This window comes from Pelobates fuscus, chromosome 5 (assembly GCF_036172605.1).
Source record: "Pelobates fuscus isolate aPelFus1 chromosome 5, aPelFus1.pri, whole genome shotgun sequence".
NCBI classification, from domain to species: Eukaryota; Metazoa; Chordata; class Amphibia; order Anura; family Pelobatidae; genus Pelobates; species Pelobates fuscus.
Window position 1 is genome coordinate 299,891,225 of NC_086321.1, and position 12,391 is coordinate 299,903,615.

The 12,391-nt window shown below is 47.1% G+C and overlaps 1 protein-coding gene across 1 annotated transcript in view; it reads right to left on the bottom strand.

Moving 5' to 3' along the window:
• ARRDC2 (arrestin domain containing 2) overlaps positions 1-12,391 on the bottom strand; it is a 132,306-nt gene that overhangs the window by 73,876 nt on the left and 46,039 nt on the right. The window lies entirely within an intron of this gene.

Genomic DNA, 12,391 nt, shown 5'->3' on the forward strand with positions numbered 1-12,391 from the left:
ATCTCACTCCCGACAAATTGCACAGAATTTATCCTCTCACCTCAGATAGATGTTGGAGGTGCGGGATAGACAAGGGCACTATGACACACATCTGGTGGGAATGCCGAATAATCGCACCACTATGGGCAGAGACCCAAAATCTCTGGACACTCCTGGGATTACCAAAATTATCAATGACACCTATGTTGGGTCTCTTTCTTCTGGTCCCTACCACTATATCACTCCTGGACAAACACATGATGTTGATGTCAATACTAGCGACACGTAACCTTATAGCGACGCATTGCAAAAATAGCACTTGCCCAACTCCCACAATGCTAGATCTTAAAATTAGACAATACCTCAAATATGAAAAGATCTCAGCCACTACACAGAAACAGATTACTATCGCACATCACAATTGGTGCAGATGGTCCAACCTCAAACCATGACTACTTTCAAAGGAAACTGGTATATAAACATAATGTGAGGTGAAACAGTCACACATTATTTATCCCAATGTTAAGCTTGAGTTTGCTATGCATTGTCGGATTGAAGCCCGACTATACAGGGAGTGCAGAATTATTAGGCAAGTTGTATTTTTGAGGATTAATTTTATTATTGAACAACAACCATGTTCTCAATGAACCCAAAAAACGTATTAATATCAAAGCTGAATATTTTTGGAAGTAGTTTTTAGTTTGTTTTTAGTTTTAGCTATTTTAGGGGGATATCTGTGTGTGCAGGTGACTATTACTGTGCATAATTATTAGGCAACTTAACAAAAAACAAATATATACCCATTTCAATTATTTATTTTTACCAGTGAAACCAATATAACATCTCAACATTCACAAATATAAATTTTTGACATTCAAAAACAAAACAAAAACAAATCAGTGACCAATATAGCCACCTTTCTTTGCAAGGACACTCAAAAGCCTGCCATCCATGGATTCTGTCAGTGTTTTGATCTGTTCACCATCAACATTGCGTGCAGCAGCAACCACAGCCTCCCAGACACTGTTCAGAGAGGTGTACTGTTTTCCCTCCTTGTAAATCCCACATTTGATGATGGACCACAGGTTCTCAATGGGGTTCAGATCAGGTGAACAAGGAGGCCATGTCATTAGATTTTCTTCTTTCATACCCTTTCTTGCCAGCCACGCTGTGGAGTACTTGGACGCGTGTGATGGAGCATTGTCCTGCATGAAAATCATGTTTTTCTTGAAGGATGCAGACTTCTTCCTGTACCACTGCTTGAAGAAGGTGTCTTCCAGAAACTGGCAGTAGGACTGGGAGTTGAGCTTGACTCCATCCTCAACCCGAAAAGGCCCCACAAGCTCATCTTTGATGATACCAGCCCAAACCAGTACTCCACCTCCACCTTGCTGGCGTCTGAGTCGGACTGGAGCTCTCTGCCCTTTACCAATCCAGCCACGGGCCCATCCATCTGGCCCATCAAGACTCACTCTCATTTCATCAGTCCATAAAACCTTAGAAAAATCAGTCTTGAGATATTTCTTGGCCTAGTCTTGACGTTTCAGCTTGTGTGTCTTGTTCAGTGGTGGTCGTCTTTCAGCCTTTCTTACCTTGGCCATGTCTCTGAGTATTGCACACCTTGTGCTTTTGGGCACTCCAGTGATGTTGCAGCTCTGAAATATGGCCAAACTGGTGGCAAGTGGCATCTTGGCAGCTGCACGCTTGACTTTTCTCAGTTCATGGGCAGTTATTTTGCGCCTTGGTTTTTCCACACGCTTCTTGCGACCCTGTTGACTATTTTGAATGAAACGCTTGATTGTTCGATGATCACGCTTCAGAAGCTATGCAATTTTAAGAGTGCTGCATCCCTCTGCAAGATATCTCACTATTTTTGAGGCCTGTAAGGTCCTTCTTTTGACACATTTTGCCAAAGGAAAGGAAGTTGCCTAATAATTATGCACACCTGATATAGGGTGTTGATGTCATTAGACCACACCCCTTCTCATTACAGAGATGCACATCACCTAATATGCTTAATTGGTAGTAGGCTTTCGAGCCTATACAGCTTGGAGTAAGACAACATGCATAAAGAGGATGATGTGGTCAAAATACTAATTTGCCTAATAATTCTGCACTCCCTGTAAATTGAAACACAAAGGTCTTAATGAGGTAAAGGCGGCTGGCGCACATGCATGAAGAAATCAATCAATGTATGATACACATAACCTACTAATGTAGGCACAGTATGTCTTAATTAAGAGCCAAACACTGGAAATGTAATGCAATTGCTCAGTAAATGACTATCGTATGTACACAAATGCAAGTAATCCTCATATGGGATCACAACTAATCCTATACAGGGCTCGAGTCCTGCAGGAACGCGTGGGAACGGCGTTCCTGCACTTTTTCCACAGCAGGAACCCCGTTCCCATTACTAGTCCTGCAGGACCCAGGGCTGGCACAAGCGGCTGCCAGAGCAGGGGGGAGCACAAATCCGAATCCCCTGCCTCTGACTGGGGACTCGGATTTTTAAACTCACCTCTCCCCCTGCAGTCAGTGGAGTCGTCCGGCCTCTCCTGATGAGGTCAGTAGGAGGGGGCGTGACTTTCTCTGCTCTTCTCACAGGACCGCTGGGGAGCAGAGGAAGTCACGCCCCCTCCTCCTGACATCATCAGGAGAGGCCGGCTTACTCCACTGACTGCAGGCTGCAGGTTCCAGATCCTGTCCCACCCCTCCTGGCCCAAGGTAAGCCTCAGGGAGTGGGGAAGGCACTTTAGTTTTTTTTTTTTATCCCTTTCCTCAGTCCCTGTCCCCCTATTTAAGTTCCTGTCCCCCTATTTAAGGCCCTGTCCCCCCTCCTTAGTTCCTGCCCCCCTCCTTAGTCCCTTTCCCCAGTCCATGTCCCCCTCCTCAAGCCCTATCCCCTTACTCAGTCCCTGTCCCCCTCCTCAGTCCCTGTCCCTGTCCCCCTATTTAAGGCCCTGTCCCCCCTCCTCAGTCCCTGCCCCCCTCCTCAGTCCCTGTCCCCCTATTTAAGGCCCTGTCCCCCCTCCTCCGTCCCTCTCCCCATATTTAAGGCCCTGTCCCCCCTCCTCATTCCCTGTCCCCCTATTTAAGGCCCTGTCCCCCTCCTCAGTCCCTGTCCCCCTATTTAAGGCCCTGTCCCCCCTCCTCAGTCCCTGTCCCCCTGTTTAAGGCCCTGTCCCCCCTCCTCAGTCCCTGTCCCCCTGTTTAAGGCCCTGTCCCCCCTCCTCAGTCCCTGTCCCCCTGTTTAAGGCCCTGTCCCCCTATTTAAGGCCCTGTCCCCCTATTTAAGGCCCTGTCCCCCTCCTCAGTCCCTGTCCCCCTCCTCAGGCCTGTCCCTTTCCTGAGTCCCTGTCCCCCTATTTAAGGCCCTGTCCCCCTTCCTCAGGCCTGTCCCTGTCCCCCTCCTCAGTCCCTGTCCCCCTCCTCAGTTCCTGCCCCCCTCCTCAGTCCCTGTCCCCCTATTTAAGTCCCTGTCCCCCTTCCTCAGGCCTGTCCCTGTCCCCCCTCCTCAGTTCCTGCCCCCCTCCTCAGTCCCTGTCCCCCTATTTAAGGCCCTGCCCCCCCTCCTCAGTCCCTCTCCCCATATTTAAGGCCCTGTCCCCCGTCCTCAGTTTCTGCCCCCCTCCTCATTCCCTGTCCCCCTATTTAAGGCCCTGTCCCCTCCTCAGTCCCTGTCCCCCTATTTAAGGCCCTGTCCCCCCTCCTCAGTCCCTGACCCCTATTTAAGGCCCTGTCCCCCTATTTAAGGCCCTGTCCCCCCTCCTCAGTCCCTGTCCCCCTGTTTAAGGCCCTGTCCCCCTATTTAAGGCCCTGTCTCCCTCCTCAGTCCCTGTCCCCCTCCTCAGTCCCTGTCCCTTTCCTGAGTCCCTGTCCCTTTCCTGAGTCCCTGTCCCTTTCCTGAGTCCCTGTCCCTTTCCTGAGTCCCTGTCCCCCTATTTAAGGCCCTGTCCCCCTTCCTCAGGCCTGTCCCTGTCTCCCTCCTCAGTCCCTGTCCCCCTCCTCAGTTCCTGCCCCCCTCCTCAGTCCCTGTCCCCCTATTTAAGGCCCTGTCCCCCTATTTAAGGCCCTGTCCCCCTCCTCAGTCCCTGCCCCCCCTCCTCAGTTCCTGCCCCCCCTCCTCAGTCTCTGTCCCCCTATTTAAGGCCCTATCCACCTTCTTCAGGCCTGTCCCTGTCCCCCTCCTCAGTCCCTGTCCCCCTATTTAAGGCCCTGCCCCCCCTCCTCAGTCCCTGTCCCCCTATTTAAGGCCCTGTCCCCCCTCCTCAGTCCCTGTCCCCCCTCCTCAGTCCCTGTCCCCCCTCCTCAGTCCCTGTCCCCCCTCCTCAGTCCCTGTCTCCCTCCTCAGTCCCTGTCTCCCTCCTCAGTCCCTGACCCCCTCCTCAGTCCTTGACCCCCTCTTCAGTCCTTGACCCCCTCTTCAGTCCTTGACCCCCTCTTCAGTCCTTGACCCCCTCTTCAGTCCTTGCCCCCCTCTTCAGTCCTTGCCCCCCTCTTCAGTCCTTGCCCCCCTCTTCAGTCCTTGCCCCCCTCTTCAGTCCTTGCCCCCCCTCCTCAGCCCATGCCCCCCTCCTCAGCCCCTGCCCCCTTCGTCAGCCCCTGTCCCCCTCCTCAGCCCCTGTCCCCCTCCTCAGCCCCTCAATTCCTATCCTCCTATCCCTTTCCTTAGCCCCTGTCCCTTTCCTCAGTTCCTGTCCCTTTCCTCAGCCCCGTGCCCTTACTCAGCCCCTGCATACAAGCGTATTATTTTTTTGGGGGTGAGGGGGGGGGGGGGGGGGGGGGAGGAGGGGGCGGGGAGTGGACTTTGGGTGAGTTCCTGCACTTTTTTACCCAGGACTTGACCCCTGATCCTATATGTACACTAATATCTCTAGCAATAAGAACTGATACCTGTTGTATAATGTTAAGTAACTGAACTGAAATGTGACATGCCTCGAATGTTGTGAGACCCCCCCCCCTCCCTAACCCCTCCCCTTCTTACCTTTTGTATCCCAATCCCAAACAAAAACTTTCAATAAAGTACGAATTGAAAAAAGTATGTTAAGGAAAGTAATTGACAAGGATGGTAAGAATTGGGATTGCTTACTACCCTATCTAATGTTCTCCATAAGGGAGGTGCTACAAGCTTCTACGGGCTTCTCTCCTTTTGAGCTTCTATATGCCCATCATCCCAACGGTCTGCTAGATATTGCAAAAGAAACCTGGGAACAGGCGTCCAATCCGTAGCGTAGTGTAATTGAGCACATAGCTCAAATGCAAGATAGGATGGCGGCTGTCATGCCAATAGTTAAAGAACATATGCAGAAAGCCCAAGAAGCCCAGAAAAACAGTTATAATAAAAATGCCAGACAGAGTTTTTCACCCAGGAGACAGGGTACTTGTTTTGGTCCCTACAGTAGAAAATAAATTTCTAGCATCTTGGCATGGCCCATATGAGGTTATTGAACAAGTTGGGGAAGTTCATTATAAAGTAAGACAACCCAATAGGAGGAAACCCGAGCAAACATATCATATAAATTTACTAAAACCCTGGAAGGACAGAGAGGTCTTAACTACTTCAATTGTCACTAATAAGACTGTTAGTGAACTTGAAGTAAATATACCAGATACCCTGTCCCCCCACCAGAAACAGGAAGTAAGGGACTTTATTGGTAGAAACCGGGATGTATTTTCTGTAGTTCCGGGCAGGACTAACGTTATCAAGCATGATATTGTTACAGAACCGGGGTGAAGATAAGTCTTAAACCATACAGAATAGGGATCGACCGATATTGATTTTTTAGAGCCGATACAGATACCGATAAGCTGTGAACTTTCAGGCTGACAGCCGATAACTTGCCAATATTCTGTACATTTACCATTTTGAAAAAATAAACTCTTTCTAACGGTAAATGCACAAAATACACATGCCACATGTAGTGGATGAAGTGTATTTAGACAGGGGAGCTGTGTGTAGTGGATGCAGTGTGTATTTGTGTAGTGTGTATATATAGTGTATGCAGAGTGTATAGTGAATGCAGTGAGTGTTTGTGTAGTGTGTATAGTGAATGCAGAGTGTGTGTTTGTGTAGTGTGTATAGTGAATGCAGAGTGTGTGTTTGTGTAGTGTGTATAGTGAATGCAGAGTGTGTGTTTGTGTAGTGTGTATAGTGAATGCAGAGTGTGTGTTTGTGTAGTGTGTGTATAGTGAATGCAGAGTGTGTGTTTGTGTAGTGTGTGTGTTTGTGTAGTGTGTGTATAGTGAATGCAGAGTGTGTGTTTGTGTAGTGTGTGTATAGTGAATGCAGAGTGTGTGTTTGTGTAGTGTGTGTATAGTGAATGCAGAGTGTGTGTTTGTGTAGTGTGTGTGTTTGTGTAGTGTGTGTATAGTGAATGCAGAGTGTGTGTTTGTGTAGTGTGTGTATAGTGAATGCAGAGTGTGTGTTTGTGTAGTGTGTATAGTGAATGCAGAGTGTGTGTTTGTGTAGTGTGTATAGTGAATGCAGAGTGTGTGTTTGTGAAGTGTGTATAGTGAATGCAGAGTGTGTGTTTGTGTAGTGTGTGTATAGTGAATGCAGAGTGTGTGTTTGTGTAGTGTGTGTATAGTGAATGCAGAGTGTGTGTTTGTGTAGTGTGTGTATAGTGAATGCAGAGTGTGTTTGTGTAGTGTGTGTATAGTGAATGCAGAGTGTGTTTGTGTAGTGTGTGTATAGTGAATGCAGAGTGTGTTTGTGTAGTGTGTGTATAGTGAATGCAGAGTGTGTTTGTGTAGTGTGTGTATAGTGAATGCAGAGTGTGTTTGTGTAGTGTGTGTATAGTGAATGCAGTGTGTGTGTTTGTGTAGTGTGTGTATAGTGAATGCAGTGTGTGTAGTGTGGGTAAAGTGAATGCAGTGTGTGTTTGTGTAGTGTGTGTATGTAATGCAGTGTGTTTGTGTAGTGTGTGTATGTAATGCAGTGTGTGTTTGTGTAGTGTGTGTATGTAATGCAGTGTGTGTTTGTGTAGTGTGTATATATGTAATGCAGTTTGTGTGTGTGTTTGTGTAGTGTGTATGTATGTAATGCAGTTTGTGTGTGTTTGTGTATGTATGTATGTATGTAATGGAGTGTTTGTGTAGTGTGTATGTATGTAATGCAGTGAGTGTGTTTGCGCTTGCTGCCGCTAGCCCCATAAACACACTGCCCCCACACACCATACACATTCACACACTGCCCCCCATACACACACACTGCCCCCACACACACCATACACATTTACACACATTGCCTCACACACACACACACAGCCCCCCCATACTAACATTGCCACACACATACACAGCCCCCTCATACACACATTGCCCCACACACCCTACACATTCACACACTACACCCCCTCACACACACTGAACCTTTCACACACACTGCACCCCTTACACATTGCACCACTGCTCCTATACCCTACTACAGCCTCATATCCCAGCAGACCCCAGGTAAGTTGTCAAACTGTTCTTAAACGGTTTGACTATTTACTCTGGGAGGAGGGCCCGGCCCTCCTGGCACCATAACGACTACACAGAGCAGTAGTGGTTATTGTGCATGGATTATTTCTTTAAATAATCTACAAGTGCCCCAGTAGCCAGCAAGCCAGCCAGCCCACAGGCCGGCCAGCCAGCCAGCCAGCCCACAGGCTGGCCAGTAGCCAGCCAGCCAACCCACAGGCCACCAGTTAGGCTTACAGCCAGCAAGCCCACAGCCTGCCAACCGCAGCCAGCAAGCCACAGCCTGCCAGCCAGCAAGCCACAGCCAGCAAGCCACAGCCTGCCAGCCGCATCCAGCAAGCCCACAGCCTGCCAGCCGCAGCCAGCAAGCCCACAGCCTGCCGGCAGTAGCCTGCCAGCAAGCCCACAGCCTGCCAGCAAGCCCATAGCCTTCCAGCAAGCCCACAGACTTCCAGCCAGCAACAGTAATTAAGGTAAGAGGAGCCAATTTGGCCTAGGTATCAGCGAGCTTTGTTGTGTTGCTATATTGTGAATAGGAACCAGAGTGTTGGAGAGACCCCCCTCCAGGCCCCATTAGACTCCATTGTAGTCTCTAATAGGGCCTGGAGGGGATTCTTTCTAACACACTCTCTAAAGGACACTGAGATAGCCTCTGCTAGAATGCTCCCCCCCTCCATGGTCCATTAGCCCTCAATTGTAGTCTCTACTGGGGCCTTGAAGGGATTATTGCACTTTTGTTCCTTGAGTCTAAAGATTGTGTAGGGTGTGGCTGGAGGCGGTGCATGGAGGCGGGACATGGGTGGCGCTTGCTGCGGAGTATGGGTGGGGCCTGTAAGGGGGCCCTTGATTTATTTTGACGGGGGCCCTGAGGGTCCTACGTCAAAATCATACAAATTGGTCCAGTGGTTCAAAAGATAGATCGTAATCCTTTGTGACCAAATGAAGCATGGCTTTTCTGCCCAAAACCAGTTCCACAGAGTCTTCTATCCTGGAGATAATTGGGAAGTAATCCAATTATCTCCAAGCACAGAGGCAAAACTCCATTGAACACATGGCAGCAAAAGACAAAATACATAAAAATATATATAACTGTGCAGCCATTGCATAAAACAGGTACATATCCCCAGATAGCTCAGATCTGAGCGCACATTATTACTGAATGGCGCTCAGATCACACACATACAGTTTAATTGCCATGGAGCCAAAGTCTTTCCCATAGTCTTTCATTATACGAATGGGCTCCATGGCATAGCTATCTGGGGTATCACCCCTCAAACAGGGCAAGCACCGGATGACCTGGCTTTTGTGTCTTTGCAGGGGAAAATCAAGTGTTTCAACATGGGGCCATAGTCTAAAGGCAGCAGGGTGGCGAGATTGATCTCGTCACACATAGTCATGCACAGTTCTGACTGGGCTTCACATCTTCCCAAAGTGCAGGCAGTACTGGACTCTATCCACCTACCTGGTTTAACTGCTAACCCATCTAAGTGTACTATAGGTTTGGAAGAGGCAAAATATCTGGGTTATTTGATTGGGAGAGGGCTAGTTAAGCCCACAAACAGCAAAAGTGAAGGCCATACAAAATTGGCCACGCCTCCTCACTAAAAAGCAAGTCAGGACTTTCTTAGGACTTATTGGGTATTACGGGTGTTTTATTCCTGATTTTGCAACATTAGCAGCTCCTTTAACGGATCTCACAAAAGGAAAAGCCCCACTAGTGGTGAAGTGGTCATTAGAGACAGAAAAATCGTTTGTAAATTTGAAAGAGGCTTTGTGCACCCAACCAGTTCTAGTAACCCCAGATTTCAGAGTTTATTGTCCAAATAGGGGCGGTTCTGTCTCAGGAAATTCAGGGTGAAGAACACCCAGTGTTTTATTTAAGTAGGAAGCTGACTCCCGCTGAGAGAAATTATTCTATAGTGGAAAAAGAATGCCTTGCCATAAAATCTGCTGGGCAGAAAATTTAGGTTGGTCACAGACCATGCTCCCTTAACCTGGATTAGTCAAAACAAAGATAATAATGCCAGGGTGACAAGGTGGTTCCTCAGTTTACAACCATTTCATTTTACAGTTGAATATAGGCCGGGTTCTAAACATGGAAATGCCGACAGTTTGTCACGAGAAAATTTGTTTTCTGTGGTCGCTCATCCCACTAGGTCTGAGCTGGGGGGGAGGATTTGTGACAGAGAGTTGGGGATGGTGGTCAGGGGTGTATATCTGGCACCCAGACTTTTGCACAGCCACTATCCTGAAAGCCCCAGGGAAAGTTAAGTTTAAATGTAGTTTTTTTTTTCTCTGTTATTTGGGTCCCTGGGGTGGAGTATTCGGAAGAGCAGGGTGGACCGATTCTCCACCCACTGTCAGAGTGACTGTGCATGAGTCCAGCCCAGGTTTTCCAAGGAGTTCTGGCTCACTGCCTAACGAGGTCATTAGCCTCACCTGTAGGGGTTGTGAGCAGCTATATAACTGCAGTTAAAGCAGGGTGGAGTGAGGGAAGTGTTTTGCGGAGAAAGAAGGTTTGATGTTTGTTGTATCCTGTTACTTCTTAACAACAGAAAACAAACAATATATAAAGAAAGTAATAAGAATGGCAGAGGAAGTTTTATTTGAAGACTGAGTGCTGCCATTCTAATTACTTTCTGGATATTTAAGCCCCAGGCTAAACACCCGGCAGGTATTTATGTTTATGGCCTGAGTGCAAGGACTTTTCATAAATATATATATATATATATATATATATATATATATATATATATATATATATATATAAATAAGTAGCCCATGCTCAAGGTCTTGTAAGGTGAAATAATCTTGTAATAATCCAAAGATCCCACAGTCAACATTTCAGTTTATCTAATAGAACTTTCTTCAAGACATAACAAGGAAATAACTAAATCACTACATATGAAGAAACAAACTTCCCAAACCCCGATCACCTGTGTGTGTGAGCGTCTGACCATCCTCCATGCGCCTGCGTGCGTTGTAGCACCTTCCCCTTATGTCCAAATCCACAATATGAAAGGATGACTATAGGGTTAGGAACACAAACATGTATTCCTGACCCAATAGTGTTAAAACCACCACCTAGCCACCCTGGGCTCCTCATCAATATAGCAAAATCGTACTGTATTGAAGCCTGAAGCTGTAACTCTGCATGTTTGTCTCAGAAAAGCAAGCAGTATGCTGACATCATCAGAAGTGGTAGCCTGATCCAATCACAGTGCTTTTCCATAGGATTGGCTGAGACTGACAAGGAGGCAGATTAGGGGCAGAACAAGCATGATTCAAACACAGCCCTCGCTAATCTGCATCTCCTCATAGAGATTAATTGAATCAATGTAGAGAGAGGCGATACTGAATGTTTGGATGCATTTTAGGCAGCCATGACCCAGGAAGGATCTCTAACAGCCATCTGAGGAGTGGCCAGTAAAGCTATCACTAGGCTGTAATGTAAACACTGCATTTTCTCTGAAAATACCGTGTTTCCAGCAAAAAGCATGAAGGAAATTATTCTACTCACCAGAACAAATACAATAAGCTGTAGTTGTTCTGGTGACTATAGTGTCCCTTTAAAGCCCCATATACTACAGGGCAAGTGAAAACTAAGTATGTAAGAAAGTGGTAAAAGATCAATATGTGATCAATGCTCGATCAGGATGCCGGACATTATTAACAAAAAATGGACTATGCCCAGAGGAGTCATGGTCAGCATTGTTCCTAGCAAACTCGGCCCATGGTAATAATTCGGACCAATTGTCTTGAGTGCTATTAACGAAACAACGCAAGTATAACTCTAAAGACTGGTTAGCCCTCTCAGCTGTACCATTAGTCTGGGGGTGGTAAGAGGATGAAAAAGACAATTCAATACCCAATTGCTTATTGAAAGCCCTCCAAAACCGGGATACAAACTGAGAACCTCTATCAGATACAATATTGTGAGGAATGCCATGCAGACGGACAATCTCACGTATAAAGATCAGTACCAGGTCTTGAGATGACGGTAATTTCTTGAGAGGGATGAAGTGAGCCATTTTAGAAAAACGGTCAACAACCATGAGAATAGTGGTATAACCATTAGAACTAGGAAGTTCTACAATGAAATCCATAGACAAGTGGGACCATGGGACCTCAGGAACGGGAAGAGGTTGTAACAAGCCACAAGGGAGTTAATAAGGTACTTTGGAAACCGCACAAACAGAACAAGCCTGCACATACTCCTTAACATCCTTCCTGAGGGAATCCCACCAGAATGACCTCATGATAGCAGAAGTGGATTTATTAATACCTGGGTGACCAGCAGACACATCGTCGTGAAACACCTTCATGATATTAACCCTTTCCCCCAATGGAACGAACAATTTGTCCTGAGGTTTACCGCAGGGCGCCTGAGACCGAGCCTCCATGATGGAACCAGGCAGCGGAGAAGACAATGAAAGGATAGTGGAAGCAATGATACATTCCGGGGGGAATGATATGGGCCTTTTCTTGCTCTTGTATAGACTCCGTATCAAACTGTCTGGATAAGGCGTCAGCCTTGACATTTTTAGAACCAGGTCTATAAGTAATAAGAAAATTAAAGCGAGAAAGGAACAGAGACCACCTAGCTTGTCTAGAAGACAATCGTTTAGCATCTCCTATGTAAGCCAGGTTTTTATGATCAGTAATGATCAAAAGGGGGTCCTTGGAACCCTCTAAAAGATGTCGCCACTCCTTGAGAGCTAGAAAAATGGCCAACAATTCCCTATTGCCAATATCATAACTGCGCTCGGCAGGAGACAACTTTCTCCCTCTGGGAGAGAACTGCCCCTACCCCTGTCTATGATGCATCAACTTCTAGTATGAAAGGTTTACTGATGTCAGGATGTATCAATATGTCGGCGGAGGCAAACCGCTATTTGAGAGTTTCAAAGGCTTCTATAGCCTCCTTAGACCATATCGTACTGCTAAC